This window comes from Etheostoma spectabile, chromosome 7, assembly GCF_008692095.1.
Source record: "Etheostoma spectabile isolate EspeVRDwgs_2016 chromosome 7, UIUC_Espe_1.0, whole genome shotgun sequence".
NCBI lineage: Eukaryota > Metazoa > Chordata > Actinopteri > Perciformes > Percidae > Etheostoma > Etheostoma spectabile.
Window position 1 is genome coordinate 30,620,897 of NC_045739.1, and position 24,534 is coordinate 30,645,430.

Below are 24,534 nucleotides of genomic sequence, written 5' to 3' on the forward strand. Positions count from 1 at the left end.
TGAACTCTGAATGCTTTTTCATTAAATTCACGATTTTGTTCAATATTTGAAAAGAGCCAGCGCTAGGCCCTGAATAGATTGAATTGATGCTTATTGGACAATTGTATATCAAAGTGAAAGCCAAGTCTAATGACAAAAATCCATTTCATTTCAAGTTTAACAGAATTACTGAGCCTGATGTTGCCTGTGTAGTACTGCCGGGAGAACGGGACGGTTCAGTGTGTTCCTAATGTGAGTGTATGTTGCATGAATTATCAGTGGGAGGACGGCTGTGCTTTAGCTGAGCTGAAGAGACTCAGATTGAGATGTCCACTCACGGCTCACTGGTTTGATGTTTCCATCATCGACAGCAAAGGAGACTCTGACAGTTGGGCTGCACAAAGCCAGCTGTTTTCATGGTTTGAAGCGTCCTGAACGTGCACCCAAGTTGAAGGATTGCTAGGAGATTATTAACCAAAGTGACACCCAGAACACAGGCATCCACAGTTGGAAAATCTCTCTCATCTCTCTCTCTCTCTCTCTCTCTCTCCGCTCTTTCTCTCTCTCTAATTTTGGAGCTGCAGCAGAGTGCTCCTGCATGTTTGTGTCAAAAGTTCCAAATTTAAAAGTGTGATAAGGTAGGAGGAACATTAAAAATAGATAAACACACATCTGTGGACTAATCAGAAGAAGAAAAAAAACAATGAACAAGGTGGGATGGTAATCGCAGCCCTGCTTATCAAATGATTCCAGAATAAAAGGACAGACTAGATCTGTGATTGATGTCGTGAAATGACTGTTTGATTTCTGAATCATCTCATTCAACTGCATTTAGTCCATAATGACATTTTGGTTTTTAAAAAAATATATATATTTGTAACAGTAGTATTGAGTGTACAATCAATCCCAAACCCTCAAGCTAAAAACACTTGAAGGGTTCAACAGTAAGGGTTGCCAGATGGCCTGGGGCAAGTACAACGCCACGTTGAGACAGTAAATATACCAACCCAGGTTGAAATATTTTTTTCGATCATCATTGGATCGTGAATCCGTTATCGTTCTCTTGTTCAGTTCAGTTCAGACTTTATTATCCCAAAAGGGAAACTTGACCTGCAGTCAGAAGTGCAAGACAAAAAAGAATTCAAACAATAAAACTACAAGTAAACAAGCCAACAATACAAAGACATAAAGTACAACAAGTTTTTCTGTGTGTCATATATACAGTGCAACACAATTTTACACCACAGGAGCAATCTCTGAAAAATTCGACATTACATGTGCAAATTAAGCCGAGTTATTGCACATTTGCACATGGAACGAAGGAGTTTTTACTCCTGTTGCTCTTGAACGTTGCACTCTAAATCTACGGCCTGAGGGGAGTGTTACGAACTCAGAGGGGGGGGGGGGGGTTGTGTTGCCTAGCATAGACCGGGCCTTGCGGAGTACCTTCTGGTCCTATCACCTTGCCAGCAACATTGCGCCCCTCCCCTTGCCCGCATCGGAGAAGGCTGGTTGTACTGTATCATTTGCTTTGAATGTGCCGTTGACCAAATCAGAATCGTCACTGGCGGCTGTCTTGTTAGGACAAGAAGATGAAGATGATGGTGGTGTATGAGCCAAAGCAAAAGAGTGTTTCAAGCGTCCTGGAAGAAAGTAGTTTTTTTTGGCGTGGCAGTCGAGGATGTTGATTAAACAATTACCAATAATGAAAAAACTATTTGTACATGTGCCAGTAAAAATGGACTTTGTGTCTTTTTTTCTCTAGCCCAACTGTGCAAGAAAAAAACTCCACAATGTTGAACTCTGACTTCTTAAAGCTGAGGGTTATCACCCAAGTCCAGCTCATCTGCAATATTTCATCTGGCCTATTATTGAGATATACTGCAGAAGCTGCAGTACTGTTTCAAAGTTCCAGTCTGCAGCTGCTGAAATGAACAAGTGTTCCCAGCCAAAGGGGTCACCCCCACAGCATGTATCAGAGGGCCCTCCACACTGTTAAAGAATCTCTATTACTATTACTACTTTCTTGCAACAGGGTCATAAAACATTATCCTTAAACAATATCACCTCCTTTGATCCCATTCCGACGTTCCTGCAATCTGAACGACAGACTGGCTTCCTGCCGGTCCAAGCTACCTACAGGTCTTTTCTGCTGTTGCAACACCAACCACCACGTCACACAAACCACAAACTGGGAGAGAAAATACACCATAAAAGCCTTCATAAACTGCAGCAGCAGCACACATGTTGTCTACATGCTGAAATGTCCCTTTGGTCTGGTTTAAGTTGGACGAAGTAAGAGAGCTTAAAAGATTTGCATATCCAAACACAAAACTGCAACACACGTACAAGACATGGATTGTGCTTTTGCCCGACATGATGCACGGACTAACCACGGCCTATGGAGCGCCAGTCATTTTCTATTCTGGGGAAGAGAAGAAATGTCCCCCTCTCCTCGAGGTGGTGACATTATCAACGCACTGCACTGCACAGTTGGAGGCCTGTTGGATTTACACTCAACGCAGAACTGAATTTGTCACTTTTCCTGTCATTTATGGCACTTGATGGATGATGGACTAGTTTTTTGTACTATCTTTGTAACTTTAAGAGATCTCAGTATTGAGTCACGTGATTGGCTGGACAAAGATGGCGGCTTCATTGTCTAAAAGACATTTTTAGCGAGGTTGGCTTATTGCCTTTTTCGGACTTGCAGAACGCATTCAATCAACCACGTTCCTCTTTTTTCTTTTACCTTCAGTTAAGATTGGCAGAGGCCTTTACCCATCCATCCTATCCGGACGTTATTTACTGTGCACCCTAAAAATTGTGGGATGGTATTGAGGCTTTATCAGTTCTTAGTGATATCGGGCTGCTCTGCCCTTCCTGTTGAGAGGATCTGGGCACGCGATGGCTCAGGACTGAGTATCGATCTTGACTGGCATGATGTATGGTCTAACTACGTTGGATGGAAACACACGTGACTTTTTCAGTTTTTTTTACCAAACTTCAGATAAGTTGATTGACATGTGAATGGAAACTTAGCTCATGTTCTATTTTATTTATTTTTTCTTTCTGGCCCTGGGACGTGTTCTCTGTCTCAGTGTATTGTTTGTAATAGTTTGTTGCTATTTACTTTTCCAAAAATAAATTAAAAAAAATTAATTAATAATAATACTATAAACAAAATAAAATAAAAAAAGAGATATCAGTATTCATTTGTGTTGTTCTTTCTGTTCTAGGTTGACTGTATTCGGTGTATGTTCGCCTAATGTCTCTGTCCATCTTGACTCTGATGAAGACACAGTAGTAAAAAACATTTGCACTATTAAAGGCTGCAAATTAATCGGTGTGCACAGCAGCCTTTTTTCCCTTTGGAAGTTTGTTGTCCTCAAACCCAAAACGCCGCATTTAGCTGCATACTGCTGGAAGATGGGCAGAGAAGCCTGCTCCAACCATACGTGCATTTCTTTATTAATTATTTATAACGCTGCCTTTCGTGTCTTGATTATGCTCTGGAAAAAAGACCATTGTTCAGCTGACGTTCAGGCCTTTGTTCCAGGCTGTTTGGTCAGTTCTGGGACTGCAGTCCCTGAGGGAAAGATGTTGGGAGGGATTATATGCACGCACAAAATAAGTTTCACCACATCCTCCAGGACTACCTGATGATGTCTACTTGGATATAGGAATGAAGTTTGCACAAGCCACAAGTGGGATGACCAGAGAAAAAGTCTGGAACTATGTTGCTACTTGTGCAACCAAATCCAAATTCCATGCATCCCCTTGTATGTTCAGTTCATCCCACATTGGTATTTTTCACCTCTGTGTGCCTTGTTCAGGAGTAAAGCTCCCTCATCGCGCTCACGCAGCTCTATTTAGCATGACCTCTAAAACTAATTTAACATACCACTTCCTTTGGAGACAGTGCTTGTGTGTCTTGTAGTCGCCTTTTTTCTGTACTGCCGCTGTCTTTAAGGGGGCAACGCTGTAAGGAAAACAAGGACTCAATGGATGGTGACCTTTGCATATAGGAACATGTAAGCATCAAAGTGTATCTGTAAGAATCAAAAATAAAAGAAATCAAAAATAATCCTGTACATCATGGTTAAGAGATGGGAATAAAATCCTTAAAATTAGGATGTTTCTTAGTAAACTTTATTATGGCGATCAGTGCCATCAACTTTGAAGTAGAGCCCGACCGATACATTAATTTATCAGAATCATTTAAAATGACAAATAAATTCCGATTCTGATAAATGAACATTTAAAAAATAAAAATGGATGGCCAACCATGTTATTAGCGTTGGCGTTGCATAGTCTGTCCACCAGAGGACGCTCTACAACGTCCCTGTTAGTGATGGCGTTGCATAGTCTGTCCACCAGAGGACGCTCTACAACGTCCCTGTTAGTGATGGCGTTGCATAGTCTGTCCACCAGAGGACGCTCTACAACGTCCCTGTTAGTGATGGCGTTGCATAGTCTGTCCACCAGAGGACGCTCTACAACGTCCCTGTTAGTGTTGACGTTGCATAGTCTGTCCACCAGAGGACGCTCTACAACGTCCCTGTTAGTGTTGACGTTGCATAGTCTGTCCACGTAATAATATAACAAATACAATAATTTTACATTATAAAATCTGAGAAAGTTATTTTTAAACATTGCTTAAATGTAATGTTTCAATATGAATTGAATTGGTAGCATGTACAAGTGGTTTGCAAAACACAATGCTGTCTTATCTGCTTTCCTTGATGAAATACAAGCACAGGAAAATGCTTCATAATTTAGTCTGTTTTTATTATTACTGGCTTGGACCTCTAAGGACTACAACTGTAATCACTGCAGGAATTTGTACATCTAAAATATATCATATCTATCAAGGTCTCATCAGACATTTTTGGTCATATCTTACACCTGTGCAGCACAATGCCTGATGCAGTTGTCCTGAACCCATCTTTGCGCTCATGGGCATGCTGGTCTTACAGGGAGGTGTGTTCAGGTGTATTCTGGGCGTGCTGGTCTTACAGGGAGGTGTGTTCAGGTGCATTCTGGGCGTGCTGGTCTTACAGGGAGGTGTGTTCAGGTGCATTCTGGGCATGCTGGTCTTACAGGGAGGTGTGTTCAGGTGCATTCTGGGCGTGCTGGTCTTACAGGGAGGTGTGTTCAGGTGCATTCTGGGCGTGCTGGTCTTACAGGGAGGTGTGTTCAGGTGCATTCTGGGTGTGCTGGTCTTACAGGGAGGTGTATTCAGGTGCATTCTGGGCGTATTGCTATCTTGAAGCAGCGGACCCGTTTTCCTATATCAATGTTCTATTTAACTACCCAAAATAACATGATTGACTCCACACAACGCTCTTTGGCAAGTACAAATCTCTACTTTCATTAATTTTGGGGCGTCCTATTCAGTTTTATAGCTTTTGAAAAAAAACTGAAGATGCAAAAACGTAAGAAAAAGTTAAAAACATTGATAAAAAGCGCCAACAAAAGCGTTGATTTTGACGGGAAGACAACACGAGGGTTAAGACAATTGAGTCCCACCATTTTGAATCATGCAGCCAGCAAACGGACCCTTTCTTCCGCCGTCAAACTAGCGAACACACCCGCGCCGGGCGCCTCACGCCGTGCGCTTAGATCGTTAAAATAGGGCCCTTAGTGATTTCTCTAAATTCTCTTGACTACTAGTGAGCATTATTATGTGTTTCTTGAATAGTTTGCTCCTTCATTGTTCTCCCATCCAGGTCAAGCTAGGGTCATTCCTGAATGTGATCTGAAAAATATAACAATCTTCAGCGCTGTCTTATTGGAAGATGAAGGAAAAAAAATAGGTCTTTGGCTTTACTGGATCAGCATTCTTCTCAGGCCTGTGTACAGGAGTGAAAATAGAGTATTGTTTGGGAAGATGCTCGCATTCATCTTTGAACGAGCCCCCCCACCTAACACTCACTTTGTGCCACCTCACAGAAAAGGGAAGGAAAAAAAAATCCGGAGGTTTAGGAAGAAATGAAACCCCCAACCCTGCTCACTCATCTAAGAAACATTAAATGTACGGTTTGTTTACCCGCATGTGCACTTATGAATCCCAGGGGTGCCGCAACCTGTGTATAACTCACCCTTAGGGCCTCGGAGTATTTTTCACTATGAAATGAAATTTTATAGCATGCGAGATTAGCCGACACTAATGCAAGGTCAAAAATAATAGAATCAATAGGCAGGCTTGGCGATGTTAACATTTACAGAAAAGAATGGGCTGAAAAGCGCTGTTGAAAACAAAATGAAATGAGTCTCTGCAGAATTCTTATTGATGGCTTTTCATTATTTCTAATAATTTGACTTTCTTTTGTGTGCTGTTGCCCGGGGTATGGCCCTTGCTGTGGTGCTATGGTTTATCTCTCTGTGTGTAGGTGTGTGTGTGTGTGTGTGTGTGTTTGTGCGCGTGTACTTGTATGGGTGTAAAGCGTGTGGGCGTGTGTTTGTGCTTTTCATGTGTACACGCACATGTTTTATGGTCAATAAACAGCTATTTTCCGCCAAAGTCTTTTTCAGCTGCTGATCAGATCTCTGTTCGTAATGCTGCGATGGCAGTTTGGAAGACAAATTACAGGAGACCCGCCAACTCTGTGGTCCTGGGCCTCTTCTCGCATTCAGAAATGTTTCAAAATGCAGGATGTTTATTGCTTGTGACAACATTCAGTCCTTCAGAGAATGGGCCAGCATCAAATCAAGAGTCCAAGATAAAGCCAAGTGAGTGTTCTCTGTGACCCGGTGTTTTATAGCCTATTGGAGTCCTCGCAGTGTCTGCAGCTAATTCAAGTGTGATTACAGGGGGGGGGGGGGTATCTGAGATCCCCCTGTCTAATACAACCCCACTCACTGCTATTGTCTTTCCCTCAAACTAATGAAAATAATGGTTATGAATGTTTTTGGTGCACTTTGATTGTCACATCAACTGTTTTTATTGCTGTCGTTATGGTTAAACATCGCACTGTTAATTCTGTTAATTAAAAAGCTGATTGCGTTTGCCAGTCTGTGATCTCCATTTGGTGAGTCCATATGGTAGAGATTGCTTGTTGTAAATTTCAATGAAGCCTTATCACAGCGTTGCTATGTATAATCAAGCAGTACAAGTGCTTGAATTGCCTAGTAACCCCCCCCCCCCCCAATCATCCTCCATTGCAACTCTTGTCCACAACTTCACTCAAACTACCATTTCCCTTTTAACGACTTTCGTTCGAAATCATTACAGAGATTACAGGGTTTTGGTTTGTTAGCAAAGCAAGCACATTTAAATGCGCACAGTACAGTACACAACATCCGATTCAGATTAAAAAATAATAATAATGACGAAGTCCAATTTGAAGTGACATTTCCAGTCTTAGATGACCACTCTGACTGAAATGCTGCAAGTAATTTAGTGAAGATGGGAACAGAAAAACACTTCATGAAGGGAGCTACACTTAAAAGCAATGTTGTGTATTTTCACGCACCAAAAGGCAATAAAGAAGTAGTAGAGCAAGCTTGGTAGCATTTAGAAAAGTACTACTCTGACACATACAGTAATAAAACTTCAAATACATGCATGTGCTGCATGCATGTATCCTGTGTACCTAACAGTTGTTCAGAGCTCACAGGCGATGACCTACTTCAGCTGGGGTTTTTGTTTGTTGTTTGCTTTGGTGAGTAGTCTCCCAGTCCACTGCTGTCTGAACACAGACTGGGTCAATCCCTAAAGGAAAGATTAGATTTGTTTTTGGGTGTCAAGATGTAAATGTTAAGTTCAATATGAAAAGCACAGCACAGGGACCACAACAAATCAGCTGAAGCCAGAAAACGAGCGCAACATCTTTGTGAAATTGCTACGAATTTGAAATCAAACTTGACATTAAAGCACACGTCTTTTTTTTTTTCCCTCAACCAGACCAGATTTAGAACTGGGACCTTGCTGTCAGCTGGATCAAAGCCTTGTTTCCTGTATGTGTCCTTAGAGCAGGTGTGTACACACAGACATGAGACCTTGGCGGCTGCACTGGGCACGGCTAACACTAAGACTGGAATTAAAATACCAGGAACTAGGCTGTCCTCCCATGTATTTGGAGGCCTGCCAAAAGCTAAATTCTAAACTTAAAAAGTTGTCAGTACCACATCCCCTGCAACCATACAACACCCAACCTCAGGGCGCACCTCACAGCTGTCCATGTTGCCATCCCCCCCCCCCACTTAAATCTGACTACATGCATCTCTTTTCTAAACAGAGCAGTTCTCATGATTCATGGAGCAGCATAAAACACACCATTCTGGGTGAGCCGCATAACTCTTCCCATTGCAGGTCTTTGAATTCTTGACGGAGCTTTTGCTAAATGATGTTCTCATGCGTGCGGAATGCCAGTGTTTACAGAAGAGACAGGGAGAGGGTGCACTCCCGGACACGTCTGCCCCCATCAAGCTCGCTCCGGAGTGGACGTCTATCAGTTCAGAAGTCAGCGACTCGCGCGAGTCATCCATTCCTCATTTTCATTCCCTCTGACAGGCCCGGACTCTGTCTCGTCTCTGCAGTATTTACAGCGCTGGAATCTGTTTATGTCACACAAATGTAAATGTTTATACTTGATGAACGCCGGCTGAGTTTTTACAGTCCGAAAAAGATGTGTACAGTGTCGAGTGTGCGGGGGATAGTTTAGCTCCGTTTGCTGTCATCATTTGGAATGTGAGATCTGTCTCAGACACTGGCTATTGGCTTTTAAAGTGTGCTGCCAGGTTTACATGCTTAATAGTGGGTCTGTTCGGAGCGCCGAGCCCAGCAGCATCCTTGTTAGGCTCTCATTTGCAAATGCCAGCTGATGTGGAATAAATTAAGTGGTTTATGGTTTTTTATTTTTTATTTCACACATGAATAAATTTCTTAAAAGCATGTTTTACTGGAATCAAAATAAAACTAAATGAAGTGGTAGGTACTAGAGCCCGACGGATTTTTAAGGCCGATACCGATACAAATATTTGGTTATTTAAAAGTCCAATATGACAAAATATCTGGAGATATACTGTATATTTAAAAAAACAAACGCATAACAAAACATAAACAGATTTCCCTAACCTTAGATATTTGTAGTTATTTATGAGTTCTCACTAAAAAAATATGATAACAATTTGTTTTATTGTCACAGCAGAACAGAGGAACATCAAAATATATTAAAGTTCTGATACATAAAATGTATAAAAACTTAAGATATGAAACTTAAAGTCCTTTGAACAAAAACACGATAACAAAAAAAATAATCAGTGTTGCCAACAGGGACGTTGTAGAGAGTCTTCTGGTGGACAGACTATGCAACGCCATCACTAACAGGGACGTTGTAGAGAGTCTTCTGGTGGACAGACTATGCAACGCCATCACTAACAGGGACGTTGTAGAGTGTCCTCTGGTGGACAGACTATGCAACGCCATCACTAACAGGGACGTTGTAGAGAGTCCTCTGGTGGACAGACTATGCAACGCCATCACTAACAGGGACGTTGTAGAGCGTCCTCTGGTGGACAGACTATGCAACGCCATCACTAACAGGGACGTTGTAGAGCGTCCTCTGGTGGACAGACAATGCAACGCCATCACTAACAGGGACGTTGTAGAGCGTCCTCTGGTGGACAGACTATGCAACGCCATCACTAACGGGGACGTTGTAGAGCGTCCTCTGGTGGACAGACTATGCAACGCCATCACTAACAGGGACGTTGTAGAGCGTCCTCTGGTGGACAGACTATGCAACGCCATCACTAACAGGGACGTTGTAGAGAGTCTTCTGGTGGACAGACTATGCAACGCCATCACTAACAGGGACGTTGTAGAGCGTCCTCTGGTGGACAGACTATGTAACGCCATCACTAACAGGGACGTTGTAGAGCGTCCTCTGGTGGACAAACTATGCAACGCCATCACTAACAGCGACGTTGTGGAGCGTCCTATGGTGGACAGACTATGCAACGCCATCACTAACAGGGACGTTGTGGAGCGTCCTCTGGTGGACAGACTATGCAACGCCATCACTAACAGGGATGTTGTGGAGCGTCCTCTGGTGGACAGACTATGCAACACCAACACTCATAACATGGTTGACCGTCCGTTTTTATTTTTTAAATGCTCATAAAAGAATCATTTATTTGTCATAAATGATTCTGATGAATGAATATTAAAAAAAAAAATCTGCCTTTATAAACGCCGATACCGATAGATCAGGAAATGCCTAATATCGGCCGATAATATCGTCCCGCCGATACATCACAGTATGTTACCGGTTAAGTTATCCATAGGCGTGTGATGGGTGTACCGGTGAACTAGATACAGTATTAGTACTGGTTGATATTTTGGTGAAAGAGGGGCATTAACAGCTTTAGGCAGAGCACTGCACTCTTAATTTGTTAAAGCCATTGTCCTGAGCTCTTTTCAGAAGGCGAGCTATTTATCATTTAGGCGGCCATTATTTTTAATGAGTCTGTTATCATTCATTTTAGGGCATCCCACCTTTCCTTGACACGGATAGTATTTCTTTTTATATAGGACATAGGATTTATGTCTCCTTCTCCTCTCTCTCTCTCCCTTAGCTGGGAGCTGTCAGCTGGATGGCACTGTGGGAAGGTGGAACACCGCACTCCACCACCCAGCACACCGGGGGCCACGGGGCTCATAGAAAACACACTAGAGCTAGAGCTGGGCCATATGGAGAAAAATCAAATACAACGATATTTTGGAATTTTTCATGCATAGAGGAATTTTTGGCACCCCCAAAAGAGGTTTCAGCCAGCCCAAAAGTAAAATCACCAGCACCAAAATGATAAGAATTGAGAATGAAAATAGCAATTAAAATCCTCTCTAAATGTGTTTAACATACCAAACAACAAGCAGAACATAAACTGAATATGAGAGCTAATCTTAGTTGTTGTTTTTTTCCCCCAGGTACAGCCTGACTCAACTGGGGATTTATTTAAATACAAATACAATTTTGTAACCAATTTAGTTAATTTGGGTTTTACTTACTCCAGCATTATATACATGTGTTTATTAAGGGTGGGGGGGGGGGGAATCAATACAGCATAGTATTGTGATATTTTCCATGGCAATACTATATCAATACACAGATGCCATGTATTGATCTTTTGTTATATATGTGTTGGTCAGTTTGTCTGCTGGATAATCCCATGTTTGTAGCAATAAAATACAAGTGATATGAACAAACAGAGAAATGTTTCTTTTTAGATAGAACAGATGTTGACAAAGTTTCCTTGTGGGGACATCATTTGAAATTGGGAAATATTTGAAGTGGGAAATAAGATAATAAATTGCACTATATCGCAAAATATTGCAATATGTTTAAAAATCGCCAGTGTTTATCTAAGTGTGAGAAATAACAGTTAAATGCGTAGATTTCTGTCAAACAAGGTAACAAAGACTCAATGCCTTTACTGTATGATCACGCTTACTTCCGTGCCCTTAACAAACCTACAATGTTTTGTCCGGTATTCACGAGGAATGACACCTTTTGTTTCACTTTAACAAACTTCAATAATTGGTTACAGATCAGCTATTATTTGCTGTATCACTGTGACAATCTGTGTTTGGAATAAATCTCTACTAACAATACGCTACTGTGAAGAATCGCCTGCCACTACCTAACGACCTAAAGTTCTTCTTGGACTGACAAGTCATGACACTTTTTTCAGCTTTGTCCAACAACTTAATATTGGTTAGTATTCAGGTATTATTTTTTGTATCGTAATGAACAAAATACAGTTTAGTGGGATATTAAATATTGGTACAACCCTGAAACAAAAGCTAATGTGAGGAAGAATTCTTTTGCCGAACATCTGACAACTAACATCCGCTTGTAGGATTGGTACCTGTCTGAGTGTTTTCAAGCCAACCTGTAAAACAAAATGAAGGGTTATTTTGTTGGTGTGTTTTAGGAGAGGCTGATTAATCCACTGGAGTCTACCTGTTATGCACTACAAAATACATGTTTAAAAATAAAAAGAGGAGCACAGCACGATTCATTGTTTGTGTCACACTAACACCATCTGAAATTCCAAAATCATAAGAAGGAATACTTTATTTTTACCTGTAAATGTACAACAACCATGGACCCGCCCTGACACGTAGTACCTAGAGTACAGTGGGTGTGTCAAAGCCATGACGCATGAGCACATCAAAAATAGGATTGTAGTGGTGTTGCGTTGGTTTTTGTGAGGAACAGGATTGAAATAGGATCCAAAGTACATTGGTGAATACAGTTCAACGCCTGCACGAGGATGTTATTGCCAACAAAGCCATAGTTTTAATTCTGATAGAAGACAGAGTCTGGCACAGTTACACACGTGCTATTACATGTCATTTTTGTGCAAATCACTTCTGATACAGCCAATCAGTGAATACGCCCACCACAAAGTCATCTACCGAGAACTGAGCTTTTGATTTAAACCTGTAGATTACACCGATTGGAAGATCCCACACGACACGGCCCTGAAACAAAACTAGCAAAAGTACCACCATGGGTGTATTGTAAGACCTGGACGCAATGAGGCCCCATTCATTCCTATGAGAGTTGCTCAGTGGTGCATCTACCAAAAACGTTCCTATGGTTTACTTCCGTGATGTGCAACCCACTGGATTTGAGCAGTAGTGTTAGCCAATAGACTTTACATTTTGGTTACATCACAGGTTTTCAAATCGCTCCTGGCTCGAGGGATGTTATTTTCAAATATAAAAAGTCCATAGATTTTAAATTCTGAATAGAAAGAGTCGTAACCGAGCTGTCTTGGCAGCAGTTTTACACACGTCTATTTTACAATGGTGGCCTATGGTGAAAAATCCTTTCTGAGTGACAGAGGGATTTTTAGTTGCAATACCGCCTGTGGCCACTGGACGAAATCAGCGGAAAGGCTGAGCACTTTCTGTTGGTAACCAAGTAGTCTATTTCCATGACTTTCCACTTCCTGGATAGCTCCGTTGATGCTGGATATCCCACTTTTTCCGTTACCTTCCACTTCTTTGTGTTTTAAACTCCGGTGGATTTATGAGGCCTATGGTTACCCAGACAGCTAGCTAGACTATCTGTACAGAGTTTTCTATTGGACGACTAAAGTTACTTTTGAACGTACACGTTCCACTAAAAACAAGTTCCTACTTGAGGCTGTTCTGCAGAGACACCGTGGCTCCACTCGACGTCCAACACGATTGTGGTTGGTTTAAAGAAATGCCAATAAACCAGAGCACGTCTTTCTCTCATTACAGAATGCTGTGTGGACTAGCCAGACCCTCCTCCACACCGCTGTGGAGGAAGGTCTGGCAAAGCGAGACTAGGGCCAGAGTAGTCTGGTCTTGAGTGGCACTAAGCACAGGACGGAGCAACGGTCCATCCATCTTCAGCCGCTTATCCGGTATCAGGTCGCGGGGGCAGCAGCTCCAGTAGGGGACCCCAAACTATCCATTCCCGAACCACATCACGGAGCAACGGTGCCGCTGTAAAATAGCCTCGGGAAGAGACTTGTTTTGATTGGACCAAAGTGTACATCCAAAAAGAGTTTTGGTCGTGCGAGTGAAAACTCAGATTGGACAGATAGTCTAGCTAGCTGTCTGGATTTACCCTGCAGAGATCTGAGGACCAGGTTACCATAGTCCTCAGATTGGACAGATAGTCTAGCTAGCTGTCTGGATTTACCCTGCAGAGATCTGAAGACCAGGTAACCATAGTCCTCAGATTGGACAGATAGTCTAGCTAGCTGTCTGGATCTACCCTGCAGAGATCTGAGGACCAGGTTACCATAGTCCTCAGATTGGACAGATAGTCTAGCGAGCTGTCTGGATTTACTCTGCAGAGATCTGAGGACCAGGTAACCATAGTCCTCAGATTGGACAGATAGTCTAGCTAGGTGTCTGGATTTACCCTGCAGAGATCTGAGGACTAGGTAACCATAGTCCTCAGATTGGACAGATAGTCTAGCTAGCTGTCTGGATTTCCTGCAGTGACCTGAGGACCAGGTAACCATAGTCCTCAGATTGGACAGATAGTCTAGCTAGCTGTCTGGATTTACCCTGCAGAGATCTGAGGACCAGGTAACCATAGTCCTCAGATTGGACAGACAGTCCAGCTAGCTGTCTGGATTTACCCTGCAGAGATCTGAGGACCAGGTAACCATAGTCCTCAGATTGGACAGATAGTCCAGCTAGCTGTCTGGATTTACCCTGCAGAGATCTGAGGACCAGGTAACCATAGTCCTCAGATTGGACAGATAGTCTAGCTAGCTGTCTGGATTTACCCTGCAGAGAACTGAGGACCAGGTAACCATAGTCCTCAGAAATCCACCAGAGGTTAAAATGCCAACACAAAGGAAGCCTAAGGCAACGAATATCTGGCCTAAATAAGTGAAATCTGGCGGAATTTCCATCGGCAACGTAGCAATCACCGGAACATCGTGGATTTAGACAAGGGCCTGAGTAACACACATGTTAAAACTGCTGCTGTTACTTCCCTTGCCTGTAGGTGGTGACCTGCAGGTCTGAAGATGGTGCTGCAGCTCTACAACGAGATAATATTAGATAACCTGCCTCCAGGTGCTTCACATTATTACACAACACCATCCAAGGTGCTCTCAAAAAGAAGTCAACCTTGTCCAACTTTCAGAGCAGCGGAGCTCTACATCAGTGTCTACAGCAGCATGGGAGTGTTTACGTGATTGCTTTAATTAGGAAAGATCTCACTGAACCTGCTGAGTAGAGCCCGACCGATATATCGGTGAGCCGATATTCTCGGCCGATATTAGGCATTTCCCGATTTATCGGTATCTGCATTTATAATGGAAAATTCTTTTAATTTTATTTAATTTTTGTTAATCATAAGCATTTATAATGACAAATAAATGGCGCTCTACAAAGTTTCCATTGGCAACACTCTGGTTATTTTTTTTGTTAATGTGTGTTTGTTCAAAGGACTTTAAGTTTCATGTCTTAAGTTTGTATTTTTATACAGTCTATGTATCAGAACTTTAATATATTTTGATGTTCCTCTGTTCTGTTGTGACAATAAAACAAATTATAATTTTATTTTGGTGAGAACTCATGAATAACTACAAATAACTAATGTTAGGTAAATCTGTTTATGTTTTTTTAATACATATACTGGCTGATATCAGAATATCTAATATCTAAGCTCTACTGCTTAGTGCTTGAGTCAGAATTGGTACTTCATAGATGTGTCACTGCATTGCAGTTTGCCCACAGTGTATGCATACACGTATGCATGTCTTGGTCATAGTAGCATTAGACATGTGTTTGTACTGGTAGTCTACTAAATGTTGGGCTATGACGCCTGTTCCCTCAAGTGTGATCTAGGCCATATGTAGAGCTGGCAACACACTGCAATGGCAGGTAAAAGAATGTTCACTTGGCATCTTGTTCACTCTCTCAAATGCACGTACACACACAAACACACACACACACAACATTGGCTCACATTTTCTTGCTTACAGAAATGACCCGACAGGTTTTGCGCAGCAAGATGTTTTCTGCTCTACTACACTTTCGGGTGGTGGTATCAGGATGTCCACTCAGTGCCAACACTGCCTCAGTTCCTCACAACATCATATGCCGCTACTAATTTATATCGATCTATATATATCTAGGCCTGAACAGACTTCATCTTTGCAATTCCACATTAGGAAACATGTCTTAATCTAGCGCGGGATGCTAACAGTGAAGGCCGGAGATGTGAAGTGGTGTAAATAAACAGACTGTTTCTCTAGATAGGCAAAGCGCCCTTCATTGAAAGTTATTGCCAGGATGCCGGGGTAATACATCACCGCTTTTGTGAGGACAATGCTACGAAGCCGAATCCAAGTACAGATGCATCATAGTTGCACAGTGAGCATTTTGTTACAAATAATGTTGTCATCAATTTTCATCTTTTGTTTAAACATATTAGTCTTTTGGACAAGATAGGTCATATTTCAGCAGGTTGATAAATTTTCTCCCCTCTCCTCTTCACAGAATGTGCACTTAATTAATTACACAACCTTTAATTGGACAGATTATTCCTAATGGAGGTACAGTGCTAAATGTACAAACTCTGAGAGGGCTCACGAGTAATTATTTTAGTGCCACTTCCTCGGCTAGCTGTAATCAATATATTTCAAATAATTAGTATTTTTCATAGGGTCAGGTGCAGATACTCTAAAACAGACAAATTACATTTACATTTGTGTGTTGGATTTTTTTTTTTTTTTTGCAGCTGATCCCTCATCTACTGCATCATTTCCATGTGCTGAGGCTGAGGAACAGTGTTAAGGGGCGTTTGATCGCCCCTTGATATTTTACGATATATGCCGGTAATACCTCCTGTTTAATTACCTCAGTAATGTGCATTGATGTACATGATGGATTTTTACGGAAGCCCACTTCTTAACTATCGGATGCGGCGACATGAATGATCATCACTGCCGCAGTGGTCTTAAGAGATAAATTAATAATTGTGATGAAGGAAGTGGAAATACAATCAGCAAATGCGTCTGCGGTCATCGGAAGAAGACAAAGCGGACATGCTTACGGTACACGCTGTCATCGACGGATCATTTCAGAACATTTAAAGAAGTACACTTTTGCTTGGTGACTTGAGCCATTCAGGCAAAAGAACATTATGTCAAAGTACACAAACAATCTTGATTTCCCTCTGTGAGCATCCCTACGCTGCACTGCTGCAGTGGTGGGACAATTTAGACAAGGAAAAAAAGGGGAATGATGGCGCTGTTAAAACTTCACAGCTTGACTTGGAGATAAGGAGAGAGTGGTTGAACTAATAGCTGAGGCCTGGTTAGAGGGTGCCTGGGCCTCAAAGTCATATAATTCAAAGCATGTATGTCAGCCTTGTGCTCATTACCATGACTGATCATACTGTCTACCAGTATCCTGCCCGCCTGGCACCCAGGACCTGCAGGTGGTACTTTATCTAACGCCCGTGTCGATTTTTCACAGACTTTTTCCACTGCTAAGCAGTCCGAAATCACAGCTTGGCAAGTAACAAAGGGCGAAAAAACAATGTACTCAAATGAATGGTTGAACAACTGCATACAGCTTCTGTTTGTCCAAGGTAAAGACAAACTACAAAAACAATGCTGTTTTACTGCGTTATATCAATTATGTTCTTTTATTGTTTAAGACTATTCTTTTTCAGTGGTAGGGGACAATATAATACCACAACATGTATTTCATGGATATTTTTGCGGCGAGTGGCCGAATGCCACAACACCATTCTATTTTGACAAACCCTGATTTCATATATCTAAGTGCTCAAACGCCCCAGAATCATGAGTCACCAACCATCATTCTTCCCTCTCCGGCATCGATGGATCTTTCTTTCTTTTTTTTGTTGTGTGTGTTCCCCTCATTTTCCCCCCTCTGTCTCTTGTCCTTCTCTTTTATTGCTTTGTACAGCAAAGCACCATTACTGATCCCTTCCAAAGCACAAACTAAAAATCTATCCCGTTGTCATTTGCTGCACCGTGCCATCTATCATCGGGGGTGCTTGGCAGCGTCTCCATACGAGAGAGGAGGTGCTGGAACAGGAGGCAGAGTCAAGGACTTTCACGCGCAACAAAAAACTTGTCACAATTATTTATGGCTCTTGCTGGGACACATAATAGGACACATCAAACTGCTGTTTTTTTGTGTGATGAGCGCCCTCACATCGCTGGCTCCCTTGTCGAAGTGGGTCACAGGCATCTCTTGCCTTACACATACAATTTCCAAGACAATGGCGGAGCACTTGGGGAAGTGACAGTGACAAATACTGGAGCCCCCACGGAAAGCTGGGCAGGCTGTTACATGAGTGATTGCGCCAATAATCATGCGGAGTCGTCACGTGTCTGTGGAGCAGGAGGGAGATGGGCAGCAGGGGTGGCAGGGGGTGGGAAGAGAGAGGGGGGGGAGAGAAAGAAGGAGGGAGTATATGAGTGTGTGTGAATAAGACAGGGAGGAGCTGGGGAAGCAGCAGGCCTGTGTAGAGAAGTGGCTAACAGGTCCTGGCAAATCATTTTTTATTTCCTTATCATCCATCTCCCACTTCCTCCCCTCAGATGAGTTGCTGCTAAATGACTGTCACTTTGGACGGTGCTGTGATATGTTCTGCTGTAGCGCCCGTAATTGGGAAGGGGTCACCAGTGCCTGTTTCTTCACGTGACCTTTCTTAAACTCGGCCGCCCAGGGAATTGGGCAGAGCCTCAGATTAAATTACTTCTCCAGCGCCTCGGCCCTTCACCTTAAGTGCTGGCACTTGGCTCCAGTTCATGGGAAAGATGCCCCTTGTTCTCGCTTCAGCGCTCCAGGCACCAAGCACAGACTTGCCCGGTTTGCCAGCCGGCGCTAACAGGAGAGAGAGCGTCACCCTGTGCAGTAGATGTATGGCTGAAATGATGTGTGTCTTTAAATTGCATAGCCTGCAGATACATTTCTAGATAAGCAGGAAAAAAAAAAAAATCTAAGTTCATTTTGTTTTGCAATGATTTTTAAAATTGATTCTTTTTACTAGAATCAATCTTTTTTTTTTTTTTCAATCAATGATTGACTTAAATATTTTCTTCATATGGTAACACTGGCGGCGACCACATCATGTCAGTTTCCAGCGAAACAGAGCGAAAGCAGAAAATGCAGAAAATCCACATTATGTTCTTCTTCTCAAATGAAATAAATGTCAGACTGACTGACTGACATGTGATGACAGAAATGTCTCATGATAAGTTATCTCTAGGAGTGGGTTTTTCAACTTTTGGTTTTGTTAAAAGGAGGAAAACAAAATTGCAATCCTCAAAACTATTAAATCCCAATACTTCTAATATGAAAATCTCACTACAAATTGAATCTGTACCCATGTATTGTGACAGAATCGAATTGGGACAAAACCATCGTCAAAACCATATCGTCCCAGCTCTAATAAGCAGTCAACACATTCAGATTAAATTAGGACTAAAAAGATTCCTCGAGTAACATTGATGAAAATCCTCTATGCAAAATGATTTACCTTGAAACGTTTTTTAATCAATGAAACCAACGTTGTATTACTCACTGTGTTTCCGCACGGATGGTTATTACTGTCGCGCACCGAGCTGACCATGAAGACTGACACCACAGATTACAAAATGAAAAAAGACAGCGTAAATAGTGAAGGGCTAAGAGACGAGAGAGGCTGGAGAAAACGACAGAACGTGTCCAAAGTTTGAAATCAGTTCAAAAGAAATTAAAACAAAAGACATAAAAATCAAACTAGCTTACCTTAATAATATCATGACATAAATGCTTCAGCATCTCAACAGAAATAATAATAATGTAATAATAATGTATACTTTATTACTCTGTTATTACACACATTACACATGCTCAGTAACTATACATGCACTAAATGGAGAGATGTTAGAGTGGGGGGGCTACCCATGGAAAGGCACCCCAGTTGGGGGTTCGGTGCCTTCCTCAAGAGCACCTTGGCAGTGCCCAGGAGGTGAACTGGCACCTCTCCAGCTGGCACTCTTTGAACCAGCGATCCTCCGATTCCCAACCCAACTCCCTACGGACTGGGCCTGTGCCACCCCCAAGCAAAGGGCAGCAGGTTGGATTCCAACCCTCCCCCCGCTGCCTACACGGGGCGAACGCTCTTACTGGGTGAGCTAGAGGCCAACCCCAGAAAACATTAAGTCTGAGAATCCATTCCACGAAGCGTACCCGACAAAAGTAAATCACAGAGTCGTATGGACGATGAAACTACAACAAACACAACAGCTACTAAAAACAAAGTGGTGACTATAATCTGATTGAAAGAGCCGACTTGTTGACCATCTCTCTTCACAGAGAACCAGCGGATCAACGATCTACTAGCATAAGTTTAACACAGCTGTGTGACAATGTATTCAAATATATAAATGAAAATAGGTTGAGTGTAACTAATATTTACACACAGGCCTATATACAGATCAGTCTCAGTTGCACACTTCAAGGTTATGTTTAATATGTGCTTTAGTTTGGGTTGTCATTGTATTTCAGAAAATGTTTTCTTTAAATCAAAGTAATATGGCACTTAAATGCACTTAATGTTTAGTTTTTCAAGAGATGATGTAGTAAGCAATGTAGGCAATGAAAATGTTGCTTTTTCCGAAAATTCAAAATACAAAGTATTGTATATTATTGCTCTTCAGTCAAAATAAAGTATTCCTTATCCGATTACGCGATTAATCGATGGAACAATCGGTAGAAATTTGATAGCTGCAGCCCTAAACTGGATCATATTTGAGTACTTCATGGTGGGATGTCCACAGCAAAACTGCCATAACTATTGGATTTGTTTTTGGCCAGATGATATAGGATGTAGAATAATGTGCAGGCTAAAGTCATTTCTCTGTTTCTTTTATTAGTTTCCGCTGTAGGTAAACAACAACAGAGAGTTAAATGTGTAATCATCATCTGGCTGTCAGCAGTACACCCCCGCCCCCTCCCTCCCGTCACCACTTAAAAAATGGCACATTGACCTGACACAGCAATGTGAAGAGAGAGGCAGCCATTCACTGCTCTGTTAGATATGATATAATGAGACGCCAGCGCTCTGAAAAGACTGACAGAAGAAAAAACGCCACCCAATTGTTCTCCAAACATTGTGGGCACGTCTAAATAAAAATGTCACATTTTGGCTCGCTATCATGCAAATTAATGGCATATCTGGCTGTAAAATAGACATTATGTGAAATCAAATCATCTCTGAAGACATAAAAATGCTCTGATCAAGTGTTCGTCCTCCCCTTTGAGAGCCTTCAACGGCACGACTACCTCCTCAATTACTTTGGGTGTCAACAGACAGCTATCTGCAATGAGGGCATGTTTTCCTACATAATGACAACTGATAGCTGGTGTCAGGCAGGTTATGCTTTTCAATTTGTGTCTAGCAATAATAACAATTACAGCTCATGCAAGTCCTCATTACCTTACAGTAGGCATTCATTTTGATGTGCATATTTCCCAAAACTCTCATCTCCATGCTCGTCATGTAAGACAGACAGCAGGTAGGACAACAGAGGATGGGCAAACAAGATGGAAAGACTTTATTTGGTTGACCTCTGCTGTAAGAAGAATGAGTTCAGCCAGACCAGCCTCGTCTTCGCTTTGGCTACTCGTGAAATTGATCTACAGTGAGGGAAAAAAGTATCTGATCCCCTGCTAATTGTGTACGTTTGCCCACTGACAAAGAAATAATCTGTCTATAATTTTAATGGGAGATTTATTTGAACAGTGAGAGACAGAATAACAACAAGAAAATCCAGAAAAACACATGCCCAAAATGTTAAAAATTGATTTGCATTTTAATGAGGGGAATAAGTATTTGACCCCCTCTCAATCAGAAAGATTTCTGGCTCCCAGGTGTATTTTATACAGGTAACAAACTGAGATTAGGAGCACACTCTTAAAGGGAGCGCTCCTAATCTCACCTTCTTACCTGTATAAAAGACACCTGTCCACAGAAGCAATCAATCAGTCAATCCTATTCCAAACTCTCCACCATGGCCAAGACCAAAGAACTCTCCAAGGATGTCAGGGACAGGCTTGTAGACCTAGTCTGGAATGGGCTACAAGACCTTTGCCAAGCAGCTTGGTGAGAAGGCAACAACAGTTGGTGCGATTATTTGCAAATGGAAGAATCACAAAAGAACTGTCAATCTCCCTCGGCCTGGGGGCCCATGCAAGATCTCACCTCGTGGAGTTGCAATGATCATGAGAACAGTGAGGACTCAGCCCAGAACTAAATGGGAGGATCTTCAATCAATGATCTCAAGGCAGCTGGGACCATAGTCACCAAGAAAACAATTGGTAACACACTAGGAAGGACTGAAATCCTGCAGGGCCTGCAAGGTCCCCCTGCTCAGGAAAGCAAATATACATGCCCGTCTGAAGTTTGCCAATGATTCAGAGGACAACTGGTGTTGTGATCAGATGAGACCAAAATGGAATTTTGGATAAATAAAGCAACTTGTGGTGTTTTGTTTCTGATTTCAACTACAAAAGCATTTCACCTCAGCCTTTCTCAGAAACTGATTTGAACCATTTGTTACAGATGACCATAAGATAACGCTGTACTGTACTGTAAACCAGTGAGGTTAATGTTAAAGGTTCATTTTGAGATTTAAAATGTGAAGTGTTTACAACAGCTCATTTAGCTACTCAAACATTTCAAATAAAAATGTAATCAAAATCTGAATCGGAAGTGTAAAGATCTGCATAAATGTATAATTGGTAGTAGACCCACTATACTGACACCAACAACACAACAAGTGTTGTCAGGTGAACTGGTATTTAAATACAATTTGTCGTTGTGAAGGCATGACCTGTCCTCTGGAAGACAAAGCCAGACCACCGGGCACTCCGTGGATTGTTGCCAGCAGCTGGAGGCGACGAAGGCGGAGAGAGAGAAAGCAGAAGCGAGGATGCCGGTCGGACCTGCTAGCCCGGCTATGGACACTACCACACAGACCTCCATTGCACACAAAATGGATGGGCTGCTAGTTAGCATAGCAACGAACAACTGCACACGGAACGGCTGCGTGATGACTTTGAATTCAAACGGTTTCTTCACAATGTCTGAGTTGAAAACACATCTTGTTGTCACATAAGGGCCCTGTTCATGTTGCAAAGAAATTTTAATTGCATTTTGTGTCTGCTAAAAGGCACTATTTAAAATTTGCCCCCACAAATTCCATTTTAGCTAACTGGGAGCTCTGGCTGTTTGTTAGCTGCAGCAACTCCAGATTTTGGTTGTTTTTTTCCCTATCGACAGTACTCATAGATAACTAGTGATCAAGATACAAGTAAAAACCGTCCGGAGTTCTCCTTTAACCATTACTAACCATGACACTCTCAATGCTATCCAGCCATTTGTGACAAAGAACTGTTGCTATATTGCTGCTTTGTTCAGACTTTGGGTCGCCCTGTAAAGACTCATTAAATGACTTGAAGAATTATATAGGTGGCTGTTGGTGCCCATATGAAGGTAGCCTAAATAAAACATGTTGTTTTTTTTCAATATCATTTTGTGTAAGTAAACTGCAAGTCTAATCTCACTCTGAGCCAACACAATAAATAAAAAAGTGGGTGGCTGTGGCTCGGGTGGTAGATTAGTCGTAACAAGGTCGGTGGTTCGGTCCCTTCAGTCCCATGTTGAAGTGTCCTTGGGCAAGACACTGAACCCTGAAATGGTCCCGATGCTGCACCATTGGAGTGTAAATGTGTGTGAGTGTGTATCTGATGAGCAGGTGACACCTTGTACGGCAGCGTCAGCCACAGTGTATGAATGTGTGTGAATGGTTCCTGTACTGTGTAAAAGCACTTTAACGGCGTATTCCCATTACATGGTACCTGCTCGACTCAACCGTGGTGCCCCGTCTTCTATGTTCCATTGCAGATCCAGTACCGCCTCATGTGTGAGGTGAGTGTGCCTGGTCGTCACGCACACACCAAACATCAAATGTGTGTTGAATTTTCATTCTCGGCATGTGGCTGTTGCCACCGCCAGAAGACTAATTTAGTTTCAAAAGAAGCTGGAGGCAGAAAAAAAACACAGCTGGCTAAGCTATTTAAACATGCCAGGTTTGTTCAGGACACCCCCCGTCCGTCGCTAACAATGATGACGCAGTGATTAGAGACGATTCTCTCCGACCAATCAGTATTCTGCAGATTTTCACAACCCATTTGTGTATCGCCTCAGCTCACTTGGAACCTCGACGGAGGCAATACTAAAAAAAGTACCTGTTAGCAGGTACCAGGGACTTGTCAAGTTGAGTCGAGCTGGTACCATGTAATGGAAAAACGCCATAACAATCCATTTTCATTACATTCTAGATATCCAAACTCTTGTGGTCCCAACTTTTTGGTCATCATTATGGGGAGTGCTGCCAACTCCCCCTATACTACTTGAAAATAGAAGCATAGAAGCGTTCTAAACTGGAAGACTAGCTTTAAAATTGGGTCATTAAAGCAGCAGCATATCCGTTAACAGTAAAAGATGGTTGATTTGAGGGTCATTGCTTCTGTCACTGAGCTGCAGCCTATCATTTTCTCGGCCTGGCATCCAGCCCCGTAAGTTGGTGCCCTCAGTTTGGAGACTGGCTTGGCATATACAACAAAGACAAACATTTCTGGGCTCCGTTTAGTGCTCCGTGGTACAAGGCCCACCCACTCTCTGATGCTTTTTTTCTATGACATGAGCTAAGGTGTTGTCTATCTGACAGGAATATCCTTCCAAGAGAAAAATAAACCTGTTCATCAGGTTTCTATATTTCCATCTGTACTTCTAAGCTCTTCTTCGCTCGAAAACTGCCATTCCAAGAGATACCGTGTTCCATTTTACTACAAATGTAACAATCACATTTCTTTGGCCGTGATCCTGACCCGAGTCCTTTAATATCAGGTATCTGCCGAAACCGAGTCCGATTTGATAATTATAGTTACCTAAATGTTGCTGCATGTATCTGACACATGGAAATAACAACCATAGCCTAAATCTG

At 42.2% G+C, this 24,534-nt stretch overlaps 1 protein-coding gene and 1 long non-coding RNA gene across 2 annotated transcripts in view; one reads left to right on the plus strand and one right to left on the minus strand.

The window, feature by feature from the left end:
* tshz2 (teashirt zinc finger homeobox 2) overlaps window positions 1–24,534 on the minus strand; it is a 130,077-nt gene that overhangs the window by 82,791 nt on the left and 22,752 nt on the right. The window lies entirely within an intron of this gene.
* Window positions 11,941–19,786, plus strand: LOC116692541 (uncharacterized). Its single transcript, XR_004332726.1, has 3 exons — window positions 11,941–11,953; window positions 16,363–16,366; window positions 19,694–19,786. It is a non-coding gene; the product is annotated as an uncharacterized LOC116692541 (long non-coding RNA).